This window comes from Schistocerca cancellata, chromosome 3, assembly GCF_023864275.1.
Source record: "Schistocerca cancellata isolate TAMUIC-IGC-003103 chromosome 3, iqSchCanc2.1, whole genome shotgun sequence".
Taxonomy (NCBI): Eukaryota; Metazoa; Arthropoda; class Insecta; order Orthoptera; family Acrididae; genus Schistocerca; species Schistocerca cancellata.
In genome coordinates this window covers 655,132,671-655,148,152 of record NC_064628.1, presented here as the reverse complement: position 1 = coordinate 655,148,152, position 15,482 = coordinate 655,132,671, and the positions used below count along the sequence as shown (strand labels likewise).

General features: G+C 40.6%; 1 pseudogene; it reads right to left on the bottom strand.

Moving 5' to 3' along the window:
* Positions 1-9,132: 9,132 nt before the first annotated feature.
* Positions 9,133-9,250, bottom strand: LOC126177591 (5S ribosomal RNA; annotated as a pseudogene).
* Positions 9,251-15,482: the final 6,232 nt, after the last annotated feature.

Sequence of the window (15,482 nt, the reverse complement as noted above, 5' to 3'; positions counted from 1 at the left end):
CTCACTCCAACTTCAGCGACAAGCAGTGTCCACCACAACTTCTCGGCAAGCACTGCCTGCCGCTACGTCTCAATAAGCACTGCCAGTGGAGGCGGCGGAACAATACTCTCTGGCGCGATCTCTGGCGCTGTGGCTCAGTGTAGCCACCTTTCAACCATTCATACAACCATTAACGTGCTGTTTCTCTATGGACAACATTGCCACTGATTATAGATTTTAAGAATTTACACCGGTTTTAACACATTGTAAGGGGTCTCCGAGGACTCCCAACAGTCCAGTCATCGTTCTATATACCTAGGTATCTGCGGATGCCCTCGCACGCTCCACGTGTAACTTGCCTCCATGTCGCTGAATGGCGCTTCCGCAGTTCCGTCTTGATACAGCGCCTATTATTACACATCCAATGCGCGTGCTTGTGGTGGCAAGGGCAGCCTCTTGCCATCCGGCTTTGCAGTGAGTTGCATTCTGCCGATTGAGCTGTGCAGGTACGACACGATATTTAGCCTTGTTTCACTTCATGTCAGTTTCGTGTTAATTCTTAAAATAGTTTTATACCCGATTGTTTTGAGAATGAACCGATACGTTCTCCAATCCTCTTTAGGTAAACGAGGGACCAATGCTGCTTAGTGTTACCTAATCCCCCAGATGATCATCTACGGTCGGTTTCTGACCGGTTAGCTCATCAGGCACTGGTACTGGAATTTAGTACTCATAACGAGTGGAATTTAATGGTACTTTACGTACCCGATATTAGGAAGTTTTTTTTTTTTTTTAGCTGTTGTTGTTTCTAAGTATTCCTATCAGGGGAGCTTTATGTTTTGTTTTATGCAATTTTATAATTAACATCCGGTACGTAGCGAAAAATTGCTGAACATGAATGCTGCTGGGTCATCCCATTCTCTTTTCTGATCAGAACATGAGTTGATTTTGTATGTTCATCTCATACATCTTTCACTTTTAGTTACGTTTTATAGCCTTACAATAGTTTTTTTTTCTGGTATGTTGTACAGATGCACTGGATATGCAGCTAAAATGTTGCGTAACCGGACGTGATTATAAGTAAATTACTTACATGGGAAGCCGTTTTATCTTAAAAAAGAACGAAGTTACTTTCTCGGTGTGGGTTCTGTCTCAGTTTACCGGTCTGCCCAATATGATATTTGTCCTGCCGGGGCTGTACGTTCGTCCACTTGACACTGGTGCCTTATTCGTTGCCTAACGACTTAGGGCGACGAACACAACTTCAAGAAGCTTTGACGCCTCACAGAGCCAAAACTATGTATTTATGGAGAGGGGTTCCCATTGTAAAAGGAAATGTTTGTAGTGCTTCATGAGATGCAAATGGCTATCGTCTTTTTTTAAATTGTTTTGATAATCCTTGTTGTGGCTTTCCCTCGATGTCCCATTAACACCACTTCTCATCGAACATGAACTTTTATTATAAAATGGTTGTTGACACCCAATTTCAGATAAGTCAGCGGTATGCTACTCTGCAGGTAGAATTTTACGTTGGGCCTATCTCCTCTCCCCCTGGCTGAACGCAAAAATTCCGTAATGTCAGCTGCAGGGAAGATACGGCTCTGTAACTGTTGAAACTATCACAGTCTCTAGCAAAATTCGTCGATACATTAGCGATCATTTAGTGCACTCGTTTGACTCTCATAGATTACTGGAAGGAGTGGAAACATGGAAATGTTTAGTGCTTTGTGTCGTGCTGGTACTCGGTAGATGCCTACCTCACTTACGAACTCAACGTTGAGATGCTATACGAGCGAGTGAAATGCTCGTTAGAAATCAACCAAACAAATTAATTTTAATGTCTGGCAGTAAATCTGAATGTTCCGAAATGAGGACATCTGTTTTGCAAACGAAACGTTGTCACAGTGAGACAATAAATTAAATGAGGAAATGACTGACTAAATTTATTTTTAAGGCCCGATTAATCAGGATCAGCTGTAGAACAGTGGTATTTGTAAATACAAAGCAGATCTCCATATAACAATGTTTGACTCAGAGTTCGACACGAACTACAATGAAAATCACTGCTAATCAGTTATCAGAGAAACTATCATTATTTCTCTTAAAATGTAGTGCAAAGGGTGGCACACTAGAAGCTCAAATACGTAATGACTGTACTGCCAACACTTTGGAGGAATCCTTAAAACTCTTTGCAAGACCGCTTGGGAAAGACGATAAGTTCTTCTGTGTAACATGATGGCAAAGTAAATGGATTCCAGATCCGTGAAACAATACAATTCACGAGGCAACAAAAGTTGCTTGCCAGATTGCACAAATTGTGAGCTGCTGAGAAAATGGATAGCACAGGTGCAAAGTGAGGGACTTCAACTCACTCAGAAATTCAAAGCTGGACCAGGCGCCTCTGTCACGCTGAATGTATCCTCCAGAAATTCAATCTCCTTAAAAAAAAAAAAAAGTGACTTAAGATGCGAGAGTTTGGGACTGCCTGAGTGCAACGTCCAACGTCCCACTCATCGGTCGTGCCTCTCGCGCCTCGGCACAGAGGGGAACCGAACCGACCTACTGGACTGGATGACGACGTCTGCAATGAAAGACACCTGATTCTCTCGTCGTGGACGGCATAGCAGATACCTTATGTCACTCTCGGTGATTATCTTAGGGTCGCGCGATGGCTTAGCAAAGGCTATAAAGGCGAACGCTGTCTGTGCCGACAAAAGCACACGGCTGGCTGGCTTCGCCGTCTTCCGCTAACTGCAGTCCCTATTTACCATACAGAGAGCCCTGCCGTGGCCACCAAGAGTGTTGTGACTTGGCAAGACAGCCAAGCCATTATGATTGGTAGCCGAAAGGCACGCGTTAACTCACGCAGGCTGGCGTGAGGTCTGGAACATTTAAGGAGGTTTATAGTAGCAAGAACGTAAGTGACTACTGGAATACTTAACTTTAATTCATAATTGGTGAACATCGGTCTGACGGTACATGCATCACAAGATAAATAGCAAATGATAATGGCGCCTTGCTAGGTCGTAGCAAATGACGTAGCTGAAGGCTATGCTAACTATCGTCTCGGCAAATGAGAGCGTAATTTGTCAGTGAACCATCGCTAGCAAAGTCGGCTGTACAACTGGGGCGAGTGCTAGGACGTGTCTCTAGACCTGCCGTGTGGCGGCGCTCGGTCTGCAATCACTGATAGTGGCGACACGCGGGTCCGACGTATACTAACGGACCGCGGCCGATTTAAAGGCTACCACCTAGCAAGTGTGGTGTCTGGCGGTGACACCACAAAGAGCATAAACGCACACCTGGATTTTCTCGTCTCCCTCAAGACAATATGAAATTTTATTTCTGAGCTAAGTCTGTGCATTCTGCTTCAACACAGTTAAGAAGAATAAAGAACTAGAAAATAATCAAACATCGCATAGCGATATGTGACTGTAACTTCAAAACGTTTCAGTCCAATTGTGCTCACAGCACTTGACAATTTCCACTAACTGTTTCACGCAAGGTATTCCAAGTTGGTCTTTACAAATTTCTCCTCAACTCTGCCAAACTAGCCGTTTCTGAATGTTGTTGCTGTAGTCTTCGAACTGCAACTCAACACATCAGTCTCTCGTGCGAAAACCTCTGCATCTCTGCATAAACTTCTCACCCTTAGACTTCCGTCACATCGCCGATAATTTATTGAGGCCTCCTGATGTATAATATCTAACGATCTTTTCCTTTACCAAGTTAGTGCATGGTTTTTACTGTTAAGACTACGAGAATCCTGCTGTCTTTCAGTAGAAATCCTCGCATAAACACCTTCATTCCCACTATCTTCCACGATTTATAATACAGTATAGTTAAAACAGAAATATGTGGATTCTAATTTTAAACCATGTAGTCAATTGTACAATGGTTGGAACTTAAATAGAGGCAACTATTTATTCACAACTGATACAAAAGAGTTACATGTTTGCACCTGTTACTGTCCTTCAAAGCTAGGCACCAGCGTTGTGTAGAACCCGTTGCCAGCTTTGTGGAAGGCGTAGTATACCGTTAGCAGAGCCTGTTCTGTTGATGTGTGGTCTTCTGACTGTCGAGTCTCTGGAACAGTTCTGAAGCGAATGCCACGAAGTGGTTCCTTCATCTTCGGAATCAAATCAAAGTCACAAGGACTTAAGCCCGGGGAGTATGATGGATATACAGTACTTCTCAGTCCCATCGACCGAGCAGATCAGCCACAGATTGCGCTGTATGCGCCCGCGCATTGTCGTGCAAATTGATGGGTGGGTTGCTTAGAAAGTATCGCCGCTTCTTTCGCAAAGCTGGTCGCAGGTGATGCTCCAAAAACGAACAGTAATACTGTGCATTGACGGTCTGCCGTGGATGAACGGAATGCGTTATGATAACACCATCACAGTCGTACACGAGACTCACCATAACTTTAGACCGCTCCATTCGCACCATCAACAGAACAGGCTCTGCTAACGGTATACTACGCCTTCGACATTTCTGGCAATGGGTTCTACACAACGCTGGTGACTACTTTGAAGGACAATAACAGGTGCAATCACGTAACTCTTTTGTATCAGTTGTACATAAACAGTTGCCACTATTTAAGTTCCAACCGTCGCATATTTCCAACTTAAAATAACTATCTATTTCACATCCCCCAGCCATTTCTAATCTGTTGACGGTTCGAGTAATGGTCAAAGTTCTCGAACTCCTGGAACCATTACGCAATAACAAATATGTCCGTATGTAAAAGTTGAAGTTCCTCATACGCAGTCGCTTTAAATGTTCTAACCTGTGAGACCAACACATCGATCTTCCAGAAAACACCCATTTCTCCCCTAAGGCTGGTCATAGAACGCTCCACTCAACCTGTATGTAAGTAAGTACCCGTGCAACCCACTCTCCTCTCCATGGTAGTGCCACCGATTATGTATATAAGAGGCGTGTTCAAAAGGTACTGGGAATTTCCATTATTTGAAAATAATTTTATTTATTCGCCTACATTAATGTTATCTCCTTCAATATAGTCCCATCTAGAAATAATACACTTACGCCAGCGCTTCTTCAAATACCCGAAACCCTTCTGGAACCCGATCTTCCGGATAGCATTTAGTTCTTTCAGCTATGCGCTTTTAATCTCATTTAAACTTGTGAAGAGAGTCATGTAAGATTTTTCGGAAAAAAAGTCACATGGGGTCATAACTTCCGAAAATGGACGCAGAGGCATCACTACTGCGTTGTTTATAGCAAAAAGTTCACTAATAAGCAATGAATTGTGAGAAAGTGCATTTTCGTGTTGCAAAAACCGTGGAATTTTTTTCGCATTGTTTCAGCAAACGGCACTGAACTTGTAGGTGGCACTCGTTGCTGATCGTTTGATTTTTGTCAAAATCTCATGATGCACTATGTCGTTAAAATTGAACAAAACAGTCAAACGAAACTTCACATTTGATCACAGTTACTGAGGTTTTTTCGGTTTTAACGACCCGTAATACGTCCACTGGTAGAACTAGCCTTAGTATCAACGTCATACCCGTACAAAGATGTTTCGTCACCTCTTATAACACGTTTCTGTAGTTCTTCATCGCTGATGACTTTATTTAGCGACTCATGAGCAATTTCCATTCGCCACTGTTTATGCTCGACGTTCACAACACCTTTGGCACAAGAGTTGCTGTCAACCATTTTAGACCCAAAAAAAAGAGCCAACTGAGCCGACATGATCCTCGGTGATCGTTCATAATCATATCTTTCAGTCTTTCCGCATTTTCATCGGTTTCATCTTGAACTTCTCCAGGCCATCTTAGAAACTCTTATAATAGTCGTAAATATTTACTTTACTCATAACAGACTCACGAAAAGCAATATTCAGCACTTCTAAAACTTGGTTACATTTAGTTCCATTGTTATAGTAAAATTAAATGCAAATTCTCTGATCCGTTTTCAAAACAAATCAATAATCGCCACTCTTAAGCACACACATGTAACCTTCTTGATAACTGACGACGGACTAAATGTCAAACATGGGTACCAATGTACAGATATATACAGGGTGAGTCACCTAACATTACCGCTGGATATATTTCGTAAACCACATCAAATACTGACGAATCGATTCCACAGACCGAACGTGAGGAGACGGGCTAGTGTAATTGGTTAATACAAACCATAAAAAAATGCACGGAAGTATGTTTTTTAACACAAACCTACATTTTTAAAAATGGAACCCCGTTAGTTTTGTTAGCACATCTGAACATATAAACAAATACGTAATCAGTGCCGTTTGTTGCATTGTAAAATGTTAATTACATCCGGAGATATTGTAACCTAAAGTTGACGCTTGAGTACCACTCCTCCGCTGTTCGATCGTGTGTATCGGAGAGCACCGAATTACATTGGGATCCAAAGGGAACGGTGATGTACCTAAGGTACAGAAGAGACTGGAACAGCACATTACGTCCACATGCTAAAACCTTTTTATTGGTCTTTTTCACTGACGCACATGTACATTACCATGAGGGGTGAGGTACACGTTCGACGGGCGTTTCATAGGACGTGGAGGACGCATAAATTGGCCAGCCCGTTCTCCTGATCTTACACCTCTGGACTTCTTTCTGTGGGGTACGTTAAAGGAGAATGTGTACCGTGGTGTGCCTACAATCCCAGAGGATATGAAACAACGTATTGTGGCAGCCTGCAGCGACATTACACCAGATGTACTGCGGCGTGTACGACATTCATTACGCCAGAGATTGCAATTGTGTGCACCAAATGATGGCCACCACATTGAACATCTATTGGCCTGACATGTCGGGACACACTCTATTCCACTCCGTAATTGAAAACGGAAACCACGTGTGTACGTGTACCTCACCCCTCATGGTAATGTACATGTGCGTCAGTGAAAAAGACCAATAAAAAGGTGTTAGCATGTGGACGTAATGTGCTGTTCCAGTCTCTTCTGTACCTAAGGTCCATCACCGTTCCCTTTGGATCCCTACGTAATTCGGTGCTCTCCGATACATACAATCGAACAGCGGAGGATTGGTACTCAAGCGTCAACTTTAGGTTACAATATCTCCGGATGCAATTAACATTTTACAATACACCAAACGGCACTGATTACGTATTTGTTTATATGTTCAGATGTGCTAACAAAACTAACGGGGTTCCATTTTTAAAAATGTAGGTTTGTGTTAAAAAACATACTTCCGTGCATTTTTTATGGTTTGTATTAACCAATTACACTAGCCCCTCTCCTCACGTTCGGTCTGTGGAATCGATTCGTCAGTATTTGATGTGGTTTACGAAATATATCCAGCGGTAACGTTAGGTGACTCACCCTGTATATACTGGGCAAAAGCCAACGATAATGAATGCTGAATGGTGGCGTTGTGGCTATGTGATGCGCTATGAGAGAAAAAGAAGGAATTATTACGGCAATAATATGAGCAACACGTGGGGACGTCTAGTGACAAGCTGCTTTGACAAAGGACAAATTGTATTTGAGACTGAGAGTACTTAGCGACTTGCAAGAAGCTTTACACGTACACTGACGGAAAAAGAATCGCAACCCTAGGAAAGGGTTGTGCAAAACAAACGAATGTTGGTAGGCGTGTCTCTACATCTGAAAGACGTCTATTTAAATTTCGCGCCCGTCGTATAAGAGTGGCCCTAGTAGCGCCCCTGCGAGGATACAAATCTGGTGTTCTGTAATGGTGGTGAGCGTTTTTTTTTTGCTTTTGAGATAGGGCGTGGTGAGCTAATGTTAGTCAAGAATACCTTTAAGGCGACAAAGACGCCATTATCAACATCTTACGGAGTTTGAACGAGGTCGTGCTGTACGACTAAGAGACGCTGGATGTTCGTTCTGCGATATTGTGGAAAGACCTAGCAGAAATTTAGCCACTGTATGTGATTGCTGGCAGCGGTGGTCATGAGAATGTACGGTCGCTAGAAGACCGGAGTGCAGACGTGGCGCTACCAGGAGGGAACACAACCGTGTTCGGCGATTAGATCTATCGCATCGTACCGCATTTGCAGGAGCAATTTGAGCACCAGTTGGCATCACAGTGACACATCGAACTGTTACGAACCGGGTACTTCAAGGACAGTTCCGAGCCGGACGCCCTGCAGCAGGCGTGCCACTGACCCCTGATCATGGACGACTTCAGTGGCGTCAAGCGAGAGCTCGTTGGAGGGTAGGGTGGAAGTTTGTTGTTTTTAGTGATGAAAACTGGTTCTGCCTCCCTCGGTGCTAGTGATGGCCGAGTGTTGGTTAGGAGTGGGCCAGCTGACAGCCTGCAACCAACCAGTCTGTGTGTTAGACACACTGGATCTACACCTGGAGTTATGGTCTGGTGTGCGATTTCATATGACAACAAGAGCTTCTCGTAGCTATTCCAAGAGCCCTGACTGCAAATTTGTAGGTCAGTCTGGTGATTCACGCTGCTGTGCTGCCATTCACGAACAGATTTCCATGGGATGTTTCCAACACGATAACATCCGTCCACATACTGCTCTTATAACCCGACACCCTCCGCAGAATGGCGACATGTTGCCTTGGCCTGCTCGATCACCAGATCTGTCTCCAAACGAGCACATATGCTTCATCGTGGGTCGACAACGCCAGCATTGTTCACAAACGACATTCACCGTCCCTGTATTGACCAAGTGCAACAGGCAAGTGCCTCCATTGCACAGACTGACATTCGGCACGTGTACAACACAACGCATGCACTTCTACGTACTTTCACTCAACATTCTGCCGGTTACACTGCTTAGTAATGTACCAGCAGTTCACGTTTGCAGTGGCTGATCTGGTGCTTACATTAACCTGTGATCTTGCAAATTAATCACATAAATATGTTTGATTACACTAATTGTTTTTTGGTGTTACGATTTTCTCCGTCGGTGTATTTTCAAATTATGATGATATAAGAAGTGTATTCCTCCCACACAGGCCATGAAGGCCCAAAGGTACCGACTGGCCGCCGTGTCATCCTCACCCCACAGACGTCACTGGATGCGGATACGGAGGGGCATGTGGTCAGCACACTGCTCTCCCGGCCGTAGGTCAGTTTCCGAGACCGGAGCCGCTACTTCTCAATCAAGTAGCTCCTCAGTTTGCCTCACAGGGGCTGAGTGCACCCCGCTTGCCAACAGCGCTCGGCAGACCGGGTGGTCACCCATCCAAGTGCTAGCCCAGCCCGACGGCGCTTAACTTCCGTGATCTGACGGGAACCGGTGATACCACTGCGGCAAGGCCGTTGGCGTTAAAGAAGTGTATGATTCACTGCATTTTCGCTGTTCGTGCAGTAAAACTTCAGTATCAGGTGTGACATTTTAATTTATTACTTCTTTAATACTAGCTCTATTCTCAACACATTTTGCAGACAATACCCACATACACTACTGAAAGTAAATGCAAAATCACATCATTGTACGACAAATAGTCCAGAAGATACGGTGTCATAAACATTGAGAAGCGTGAAAAGGAGCTTTTATTAAAAAAGCAACGCAGATTACGCAAAATATATTCATCCACAGTTTGGTAATTGGGGCAATAAAAAGCTTTCGGCAGACTTGAAGCATAATTTTAAACTTTATATTTTTTTATCACTCTATATACATGAGAATAATCCTAAACTAATGAAAGCAACATAGGGTATTGCGACTTCATCCCTAAGTGTTTTATATTAATAAGGTCAAATATTAAACAGATTAAATAATTGGTAAACTAATCAGATGCCTAAAGCTCATGTATACACGACAGATCGATTCTTTAAAGAAAAAAAAATGGTTTACACAAGATATCTGCGTGATGCGAAAAGTGAAAGGTATGATGCCTTCATCATGAGTACTAAAAACCCACTTAAATTTCCGTTACAAGGGCTGCTACAGTTTACGACTGTACAGAAAACCATGATGCATAAAGCCTCAGCTGTGAATCAAACGTATGCGTGGGAATTAGCCTATTAATGAAAACGTCATTCGAACGCGTAACTTCGAGTTTCGCGGCGATAACTCTTACCGACTGCAGTATCGAAGCTCGACTTACTATCATTCCTCACAACTTCACTGCTGACTGTATCTGCGACTCTTTAGACTTCAAGAAAGTTGCCATGCATACCTCTCTGAGCAACTACTCCGGGTGGAAAATATATCGCAGAGAAATAGCGTAGGGATCGTTCCTAGAATGAATCTTTCTCTCTGCAGCTCGTATTGCACCTTTTTTGAAACACCTGGCAGATGTAAACTGTAATATTCCCGTACAGGCAAAGTTCTATTCCATCACCGCTCAGCAAGTTTCAAAACAGTGCACACCTTAGCGCACAATCTAATAATTAGTCTGGAAACAACCTTCAGGATGTGCAAAGCCTTTTCTCAAAGTTATCCCTTCTTCCATGAGTATTATTCAGGCAATGTACGGAGAGCTTCTGCGAAATTTTTAAAATAGGAGAGAGGCAACAGCAGAATTGAAGCTGTAAGGGCAGGTCGAGAGTCGTGCGTAGCATAGCTCAGTGAGAAAAGCAAAGCCCCTGAAAGGCAAAGTTCAACCCATACCAATGGATTTTTCGAAATCCAGTATTCCTACAAAAAGTCTGCTACCGGTAAAATGCTCAAGAGAGAAGCGTTAGCCTGAAACTCTAAAAAATTGTAGTTCTGTATCCTGGACCTTATATAACTAGTTTATTCCTCCACAGACTATTCTATATAGATATTACAAACAATATAACACATTAAATGTTAAAATACAAAAGTGCAGGCATAAATTTTATTATACGTCTAGTATGTCTAGTTAATATTATAATAATGGTACACTATTCATTCGTACCTCACTACGTGTCACTGGCCGCAATAAACTGATTGTGGACACTACACACACTTCCTTACAATTGGCGTCACGACCATGATGAATCGTGGATTCACATTTTCCTGCGTGAACAGGGTGGTTATCATTTTCTGTCAATGCTGTTGGGCACATAATTTTTCAGTAATATTTGATACACTCTAAAAACATATTTTGGATTGACAGAGATGAAGTTTTTAAACTTGTATCAAATCTGAGCTATTTAAGAAATCCAAAATTGTGTAGTAATTATTTACGAGGTAAGTTTTAAAAAAACTATTCAAACATATTGATTTTAATTATCTCTTTAATTTCATTGGACAGTTCATTGTATAGTTTGATGCCCTGGAGGAAAATACGGAGTTTTTTATTTAATTATTGTCGGGTCGTGTCTACGTCTGCATCTACACTTACATGATTACTCTGCAATGTTAGCTGAAAATTCATAGAGGCACTTTCAGACTGTTTCTCGACCGTTCGAAGAGCTCGTGAGAAAAACGAAGACCTAAATCTTTCCGTGCGAGCCCTGATATCTCGTTATTTTGACAGTAGCTTAGCGCCTGCCACTTCGCTAGCGTAGAATATACGGTCTGCACACATCTTTTCTTCTTTTGATTTTCTTTAATCGAATTTATATGTTGTTACACCCATTGATAAATTATAAATCTACACAGCGTGCAAACACTTTATCTAGTATACGCAAACAGAGTATTAAAATTTTATAAAGCAATTCTTTTTATAAGACTTGAACGTAAAAGAAATTAATTGAATGTATATATTCTTAGGCACTTTGTTCACGTACAAATCAACAATCTAGAAATTGTGTACCAGTTCATCGCAGACGGGTATTCCTGTTCAGGGAATTGCAATTAAAAGTGGTATCTAATAATGATTAGTTTGTATACTAATTACAACAAAAATAGTTGTGTAACTATATATTAGTACTAATGAAAAATTAATGTGTTAAATATCCATTTCTTTTTCTATGTAATTCTCACAACCGATTTGTCATGGTGACTATTAAATAGCTTTCTTTGATTTAGTTCACAAATTGCATCAACTAGTCTTTTCACGCTAATTAAGGTCATAGAAGCATATTTTTTTCCGGATGTACTTCTGACCAAAAAGCGATTCTGGTGGTTGGAGTCGGAGGTTTTTGTTAATCCTGCATTTTGAGTTCTGTGATGGTATTTCCACAGAAAATTTCATACCCTAACACATTTGTCTCTAACCGGGAAATAAAGTACCAATTTCCACAAACTAAGCTCCAAAACTGTTTAAATATAACGAAATATTTTTCTAAAAATTTTCATTTGCCATTTCACCCTCTTAGTGGTTGAATTACCGAAAACACTGAAGTACTTGTTATTTCGAACCCAGGAGCCAAATACAAATTTTCACAGATTTAGGTCCAAATAAGCTTTCATAAAGAAATATTTTAATAAAAGCCCCCATTCCCTAACTCACCCTCTTATGGACTAATTTTTAAACGAACTGAACCACGTTCTTTTCAATTTGGAACTGAGAAGGCAAATACAAATTTTCATAGAGTTATCTTTAAAAGGCTTTTCATTTCCAAAAACAGTGAAACATATTTTTTTCATTTTCAACCAAGAAGTCAAATACCAAGTTTGTGATACTCCTTTTTCTAAATTAATTGGATAACCGACCGCTCCACAGGTGGGACGACGTCACGTGGTTAGAAAATTACGTAAACGTTATATGTGACTATTCAAATGAGAACTAATGTCTGCTGAACAACTTTTGTAGTCCTGTCTTCCTCAGTTGCGTATAATATTACAGTATATTGATAATTTTTACTTTTTGGACCTTCTAACTACAACTGAATGAAACACAATTTTCGTGTCATAAGTGTTTCGCCTTTATTCTCTGCAAGGCATCTTCAGTGTCCGGGAATATGTACATATTTTACTGTTTAGTTAACATTTTGGGGCAATGTACCTATAGATTATAAACAGTTATGGTGGTTGGTTTTTGCTATGGTGCAGTAATATTTTAAATTCTACTTATAGGTTGTGATCACGATTTTCTACATATTATCTTTCTGTTCGATTTTTGGTGCCATTTCTCGTCTTATACTAGTCACGTGGGGCTTTTTTCCACAGTACTAATGAAAGTTTTAAAATCATACATTGGTACAGGTGTTTGGATGACATTATTTGTCTTATAGATGAGCCAAATGAAAAAAATAGATGAACTCCACTCGGAAATCAACAAAGCACACCAGAACATAAAATTCACACTTGAAAAAGAAAAAGAAAATCAAATAAATTTTCTTGGCATGACAATAAAGAAAGAAAATGGCAAACATACGTTTAGAAAACCAACAGCCACAGGAAACGGTAATACATTTCACATCTAATCACCCACTCAACCAGAAGCTTGCAGAACTAAACTATATGTTACAGAGATTAAACAGGATACCACTCAATAAGACAAAGTATGAAAAAGAAACTAGTACAATCATTCAAATAGCTAGAAACAGTGTGTACGACACACATGTAGTACACAGGCACAATCAAAAAATAAAAAAAACCCAATTACAAAACAAATACAACACTTCCAGAATACAAGATAACTTACAAGCTGCAAACTTACAAACAGACTTAACAAACACATGCAATGGCAACATCACACAGAAATGAAGCGGATGGTGCACTATGACTTACACACATACATTAACACACAGAGTTGCAAACATACAAAAGAGACAGGGCTTCCAAATAGCGTATAAGACTGGGCATACCCTCCAATCACACTTGAGTCAACCAACTACCTAAAGGGATATATTCAAGGGATCAGGAATATATAAATATGAATGTCAAAGTTGTGATGCAGTATACATAGGCATGACATGCAGGAATTTTAAAACACAGTACTAAGAACATATCAGGTGTTGGAAGTACGAAATAAACCATTCCACATTTGCAGAACATTTAAAACACCATAACCACTATCTTAAAACATGGAACAAGAAATGAAAATAATGAGAATAACAAACCACCACAAATACCTTATACAAATGCAATAAAACTTCCACATTCAGAAAGCTATCGCTGAAAACAAACATGTGATAATGAGCAAACACACATTAGTACAGGTTCCCTACAACACTCAATAAAAGAAATATTAAGATACAAATCGTCCCTCTCTCACAAGCAGCCATAAAAAAAATAGCTCACCAAAATAAATATTATTTCGCAAACACGTGCGCGCGGGCGCATACACAAACAGATCACAGACACTTCAAAAATTACACCAGAAAGTTGGTAATAACATTCGATCTTCGGCAATAACATCCGACAGTCGACAACACAAACCTAAACATTGCATCGAAACGAGTTTTCAGTCCCTAACGCTGTCAAGTGGGGAAAAAAAACCAAGTGGCAATAAAAGAGGAGTGGCACTAAAAATGGAAAGAAACATAATATGTAGAAAATCGTCCACGCAACCTGTAAGTAGAATTTAAAATATCACTACATCATAGCAAAAACCACCCACCAGAAATGTTTATGACCTATTGGTACGTTGCCCCAAAATGTTAACTAAATAGTAAAACATGTACATATTCCAGACCACTGAAGTCGCTTTGCAGAGAATAAAGGCGAAACGCGTATGACACGAAAATCGTGTTTGATACAGTTGTAATCAGACGGTCCAAAAAGTAAAAATTGTCCATGTACCGTAACAAGTGATACTAGTTTCTTTAGCGAGAGATCTTGTCTCCCTGACTCTCTTCTGTCTTAACTTCCGATGTAGACGGACGGTTTTCCAGGAGGTCGGCATATTTTATGTTAATATATCATTTAAACTCTGAAATGTTCTCATTTAAAGTGAATTACTGCGTCTACCTTGCCCTAACTTGTGTTTATCTGTTTCAGCATTTAGATGAGGCGACTTAGATGTCTTGACAAGGTAATGCAGCTGATCGGCTACCATTGTCGCAACCTATCTTAAAATTTCCACGATCAGTCACAGCAACTGCCTTCATTATCTTTTCATGGTGCTCGAAGCCCGACTACAATTTGTTGTACGTATTTTAATGCACGGGAGCATTGGTGATTCAAACATTTTTTACCGGTACACGCTCTAGCACACCCTATTGATGACTAACTCACGAAAACCAGATACGCCGATTTTGAAGTAAAACTTTTATTCGTTTTCTTTATCAGATCATATCGTCTTTCCTTATAATATTCCCGCTCTCATCTATAACAATGGTAAACGTTTTTAATGATTAAATTTGAAACGAAGCAGATATGTTATAAGTTTTTAATAACGATTTTTGACAAATATTTCACCCTCTATTTCACCCCTTTGGAACTTCAATTTCGAAAAGATTGAAACACGTATTCTTTGTTTATGTCTGACTGAGAAACTAAATACGAGTTTTCGTACTTGTAACCTTGAAATTGCGTTAATAGCGACATATTTTGAAAAACTGTCATGTAGAATAAGAACAACACTCTCCCAAATTAGAAGTTTCTATCCTTAGCAGTTTGGGTTCAGCGTTGATGAGCCAGTGAATTACTCAGGATATTTCCTTTTACATACAGAGAATATGATGGTTGTTTCTCCCTATATAGGTGGGAATCAACAAAACATTTTCGGATATGGAGGAGGAAATCAGTTA